The sequence below is a fragment of the Trichechus manatus genome, unplaced genomic scaffold (assembly GCF_000243295.1).
Source record: "Trichechus manatus latirostris isolate Lorelei unplaced genomic scaffold, TriManLat1.0 scaffold00022, whole genome shotgun sequence".
Taxonomy (NCBI): Eukaryota; Metazoa; Chordata; class Mammalia; order Sirenia; family Trichechidae; genus Trichechus; species Trichechus manatus.
Genome location: NW_004443958.1, coordinates 20,824,715 through 20,830,427, shown reverse-complemented (window position 1 = coordinate 20,830,427; position 5,713 = coordinate 20,824,715).

Genomic DNA, 5,713 nt, shown 5'->3' with positions numbered 1-5,713 from the left:
GATTTGAATTCCCTATCAGGTAGTTCTAGTGCATTTTCTTCCACAGGAGAGTCATCTGGTGTTTTATTTTGGACGCATATTGGAACCATCCTGTCCTGTTTTTGTAAATGTTTTGATATTGTCTGCTGTTTTTGGGGCATTCAGTAGTTATTTTTCTCATTTATTGATTGTAGATTTGTTTGTTTCGTCCCTTTTTTTTTAAAAAAAGATTTGACTATGTCTGAAAAGGCAGACTGTGTGCTCTTTGTTGTTTGCTCATCTGTGCGCTCAATACTTTTTGCCTCCTTCTCCAGCTGGCAGGATCAGTCACTCAGATATGGTACAGCAGGGCAGGTCTAGCTGAAGAGGATTCACTGGGACGGGTTGTTTGTGGCACTTACTACAGCCACCAGGGGAGGTCGGTAATCAGTGCTGGGCTGGTTCCAGTAGGCCGTGCCTGTACTGCTTGGTGGTGTGATGTCAAGCGCACGGTGCAGGTAGGCAGGATGCAGCGGGGAGATTGTTATGTGTGGAGCGGTTGGTTTGTCTCCCACTGGATGCTCCATGAGGCTGCTTTCTCGTACCCCCGTTTGCTGGTCTCCAATAGGAGTCCAAGATTGTGGATCTGCACTGCGTTAGCTGGTAGGGGACCTCTGCATGAATCTCTCCTCGCTCTCCGTTCTTTGTCAGTTTTCTCACTCCATTTTGTGCTTGGCTGAGTTCTTTATGTCTTCATTTGCTGTTTTAGGGTTTCAGGATTGTTGTATTCTCTGTTTGGCTTAGTTTTTTGGATCTTTGTTGTGGAGGGACGGCGTGGTGCTTCTTCCTAGAGCACCATTTTAATATAGCATGCATTTTAATGGTTTATTTTGTTTATAGTCTGTCCAGAATGCAAGGTACATAATGTTAGGCATTTTTGTCTGTTTTGTTCTCTGCTATACTCCTTATTACCTAGGATAGAACCAGGCACATGGTACAAAAACAAACAAACAAAAAAAACCAAACCTGTTGCCGTCAAGTCAATTCCGACTCATGGCGACCCTATAGGACAGAGTAGAACTGCCCCATAGGGTTTCCAAGGCTGTAATCTTTATGGAAGCAGACTGCCACATCTTTCTCCCGAAGAGTGGCTGGTGGGTTTGAACCGCTGACCTTTTGGTTAGCAGCCGAGTATTTTAACCACTGCACCACCAGGGCACATAGTAGATGCCTCACAAACATTTGTTGAATGAATAATATATGCATATGTCAGTTCCTTTACATATTTGAATTTTGCCTTAGGATAGATTCCTAGAAATGTATTTATCAGAGAATGAATTATTTTCAAGCTCTTGATACGTCTTTACCTGGGCGTTAAACATTTTAAGACCATGTTGCATATCACACACTTTATTCTGTATAGATTTATGCTTTCACTAGAATTTCTAACTTATCACTTCTACCCTTGTTAGTACTGATTTATAAGTATTTTCCAGGTGGAAAGGTGGGAAAATAACCATATTTTCTGTTATTATTTATGAAATTGAACATTTATAAGCTATTTGATTTTCTTCTGTCTTTTAATACTTTTTATTCATTTTCCAATTAGGGAGTCATCCATTTTTAATGAACTCTAAGTAAGAATATTAAACACTAGTGTGAAGAATTCATTAGGTACATTTTGTTCAGTTATATTGCCATCCTTTAAATTTTGTAGGCTTTTTTGTTCAGTACATGTTTGTTTATATTTTGAGATTGCACATCCTTCAGCATTCTAATTTGTGATTCTTCCGTTGCTTTCATGCCGAGAAAGTCTTTTCTATGGAGCAATAAATGCCCTTATGTTTGCATTAGTTTCTCTAAACATATAAATCATTAACCTAAATGGGATTTATCTTGCTACATGTTGGTGAGAATCTAAATTTGATTTTTTTTCTTTAGCAAAAGCCATTGTTTATACTATGTCTTGAATAATCTATTCCTCTCTTATTTATTTGTTATACTTCCTTTATCATATCTTAAATCTTAGAAATATGAGGGTCTGTTTCTGATCTATGTGCTGTTTCATTGATGTTGCTGTCTAGCCCAGTGTCAGTTATATGGTAATTGACTTCTTCTGTTGTTTTTTTTTGTTTTGTTTTTTTTAACGTCTTTATTGAGATATAGTTCACATAACATGAAATTTAGTCTTTCAAACTATACCATTCAGCGAATTTTAGTATATTCACAGAGCTGTGCAACCATCACTGTTTTCTAATTTTGGAACATTTTTCTCACCCTGAGAAGAAACCCCGTACCCATTTAGCAGTCACTCCCAATTACCCCCTTCCTCCCAGCCCCTTGATATCACTAATCATCACTAATCTACTTGCTTCTATGGAACAAGTAGATTAGTGATATCTACTTGTTTTAAACTTTCAGATGAATGGGACCTTATAATATATGGTCTTTTGTGACTAGATCCTTTCTCTTGAGGGTTGTAAGTGTTAAATGAGGTAGCAGGTAGAATAGACTTTGACATATATTTGTTGCTTGAATAATGGAGCTCTTCTGCTTGCTGCAAGTTGATTTCATGGATATGTTTTCTTCAAGTGGAGCCTTGGTGGTGCAGTGGTTAAGCTCTTGGCTGCTAACTGAAAGGTCAGCGGTTCGAACCCACCAGCCGCTCCGCAGGAGAAAGATGTGGCAGTCTGCTTTTGTAAAGATTACAGCCTTGGAAACCCTATGGGGCAGTTCTACTATGTTCTGTAGGATTGCTATGAGTCAGACTCAATTTGACGGCAGAGGGTTTTGTTTTGTTTGGGGGTTTTATTCAGAGCAGTAAATAACAGAGAATTTCTGGAATACACCGGTGTCAGAGGAACTGTGATTAGGCCTTTTTAGATGGTTAAAATGACCTTTGTTACACAGATACACCCATAATTGATATTATAGCCTCCATCTGAAGTGATACATTCCAACTAAGCCATAGAAACCACCATCCCAACAGTAACACCAGTTGCACAGTGTACAGATAATTCTTGTTAGCGTTAGGTGTAGGAATTACAGAATTTCCCCCACCGTAGGCTACTTTTAGGCCATGATTTTATTTCCCTGTAAAAATGTCATATATTCAACAAATTAGGATTTGTAGAGTAACTGATTAGGCAATAAAGCTACCCTCACTGTTAACGGCAGCACACTTTCTAGAAACATGAGCAAAGACCTGTTGGCTATAGCTTCAGATTAAGATAAAATTTTTACAACTGGCAGTTGGAAAATAAACAAAAGTGTAAGTAAAGTCTATTACTTTGAGCTTCTCAGAGCAAGGATATTCTAAAAATGTGAAGTATAAATTTTTGAAAATGTTGTTATACTACAAAAAGCCTCTGATGGAGAGATATGTATTGTAGAAGGCAGGTTAATAGTACGAAGATTGTTCTGTTCATGAATTTCCACTCCTCCTTTAATAATATGTCTGAACATTTCTGTTTAGAGGTAATCATCTGACGTGAGATTTGGAAGGGAATTTATAGGTCGTCTAGCCCAAAGATCCACCTCCCATCTGTCAGTTTGTTGTGCTATGATGGCTTGTGTGTTGCTATGGTGCTAGAAGCTATGCCACTGATATGCATATACGAACAGGGTCGCCCATTGTGGTCGGGTTTCAGTGCAGCTTCCAGATAAAGACAGACTGGGAAGAATGACCTTGCAATCTACTTCCAAAAATCAGCCAATGAAAACCCCATGGATCACAATAGAACATTGTCAGATATAGTGCTGGAAGATGAGATGGATTTATTTTGAAGCTGATGCAGGACTGACAATGTTTTGTTCCGTGATATATAAAGTCACCATGAGTTAGAACTGACTCAATCATAACTAACTACAACAACAACAACCCAATGATGCCAAATAAGAGGCATGCATTCCTCCATGTCCCACTCTGTGCTCATGGTAGGCATTGCTAATCAAACTTGCATCTCTTTCCAGTTGAGTCTGTCTGCTCATGGAGTTCTTGGGCACAGAAGTCCTAGAGGCCATTATAGAGTAATTGGAGTTGGCCTGTAAACCAAAATGTTTAGCTATCCCATACTTAGATTATAAAAGATCACACAGGTCTTAGTGGCAGAACTTGATTTCAAGTCTTGATCCTCCCAGTGTGGGCAACTTTCCTATGTACATGGACTCCAGGAGGGCATGGGCCAGTGAAGAGAACCCGAGGTAGGAGGAGTCCTTCTTCCATGTTTCTAGCTTTGGTTCTTGGTCCATTCTGCATTGTGACTTCCAACACATCACTTAATATTTCTGGGCTTATAAAGTTTCATGCCTATGACATTAGGGATAATTACCTACCTCATAGGGCTTTTATGAGCTTCAAAGGAGATAGTGGATGTGAATATATCTTTCATGTTGTGAATGTAAGTGAATTTATGCTGTTACAATAATATGCAGCTTCCGAGAATCGTGAAACTGCCATTTTTTTTTTAAATGTATCTGAGGACTTATCCTTTTAAGCACCAAGTATTTTATTTTAAACATTTCAGATGGAACTCTTTCTATAATGGGTTACACACTTACTGATAGTTTAAGCAGAGTACAATAAACATAAGCTAATCTTCTGGATGACTCATGGGCATTAAGAAAATTAACTTTTATAATATGACAGTTCCCAGGGACGTCCCAAGGCATGAAGGAACGTAGGTCTCCTTCCTGACTGCCTCTCGGTAGCTGTGGCTTTGGCAAGTTCTAGTATCCCCTTTAATGAATTTGTCCAGCCTTCTCTCCTCTTGTTGACTGGCCTTTCTTTTCATTCCAGTCAGACCTCTTCTAGGAGTGTCTCTCTCCCCTCCATTGTTTTTTCTACCTTGCTGTGGATGAGTTGAAGAGATAATCAAGTTTTTGGGAAAATTAAGTCATGGCCATACTAACAACACTGACTGACCTTTGCTGGGTACCCACCACATGCTAGGTACTCTGCCAAGTGTTTTGTCAAGGTTTGCTCCCTCATCCTCACACCACCACAAAACCTTGAAGTCATCCTTGACTCTGCTCTTTCTCTCACACTACATAATCAATCCTGTTGGCTCTATCTTCAAAAAGTATCCAGAATCTGGCCACTTCCTCCCCTACCACCCTTGTCCAAGTCATGATCACCTCTCACCTACCTGGCCTAGCTGCTTCCGGGTTTGCCCCCTTCTGTCTGTTCTCAACACAGCAGCCAGAGTGATCATATAAGTCAGTTTATGTTATTCCCCTGCTCCAACACCTGCAATGCCTCCACCTCTCTCTCAGAACACAAATCAAAGTCCTCAACATGGCCGCCCCAGCCCTGGATGGTCTACCCTGTTACCTCTCTTACCTCTTCTCTCTCCTGCAGCTCAGTCAGCATCAGCTGTATTCACCTAGTTCTTGTACTTCAACTCTTTGTTTTACAAAGCACTTTTTTGTTTTACAAAGGCCTTCAGTGTTGGAAGAAGGAACCCTGACAGTGCAGTGGTTAAGTTGGTTGGAACCCACCGGCTGCTCCATGGGAGGAAGACGTGGCAGTCTGCTTCTGTAAAGATTTACGGCCTTGGAAACCCCATGGGACAGTTCTACTCTGTCCTACAGGGTCACTATGAGTCGGAATCAACTTGAAGGCAACAGGTTTCACCGTAGAAAACACCAAGTTCAACTCCAATGTCACAGTCTCCAGGAAGCTCCTTCTTAGGCTAAGTGACATTTCTTCCTCTGGTCTCTTCCATAGCACTTTCTGCTCAAAATTGCCAATGAG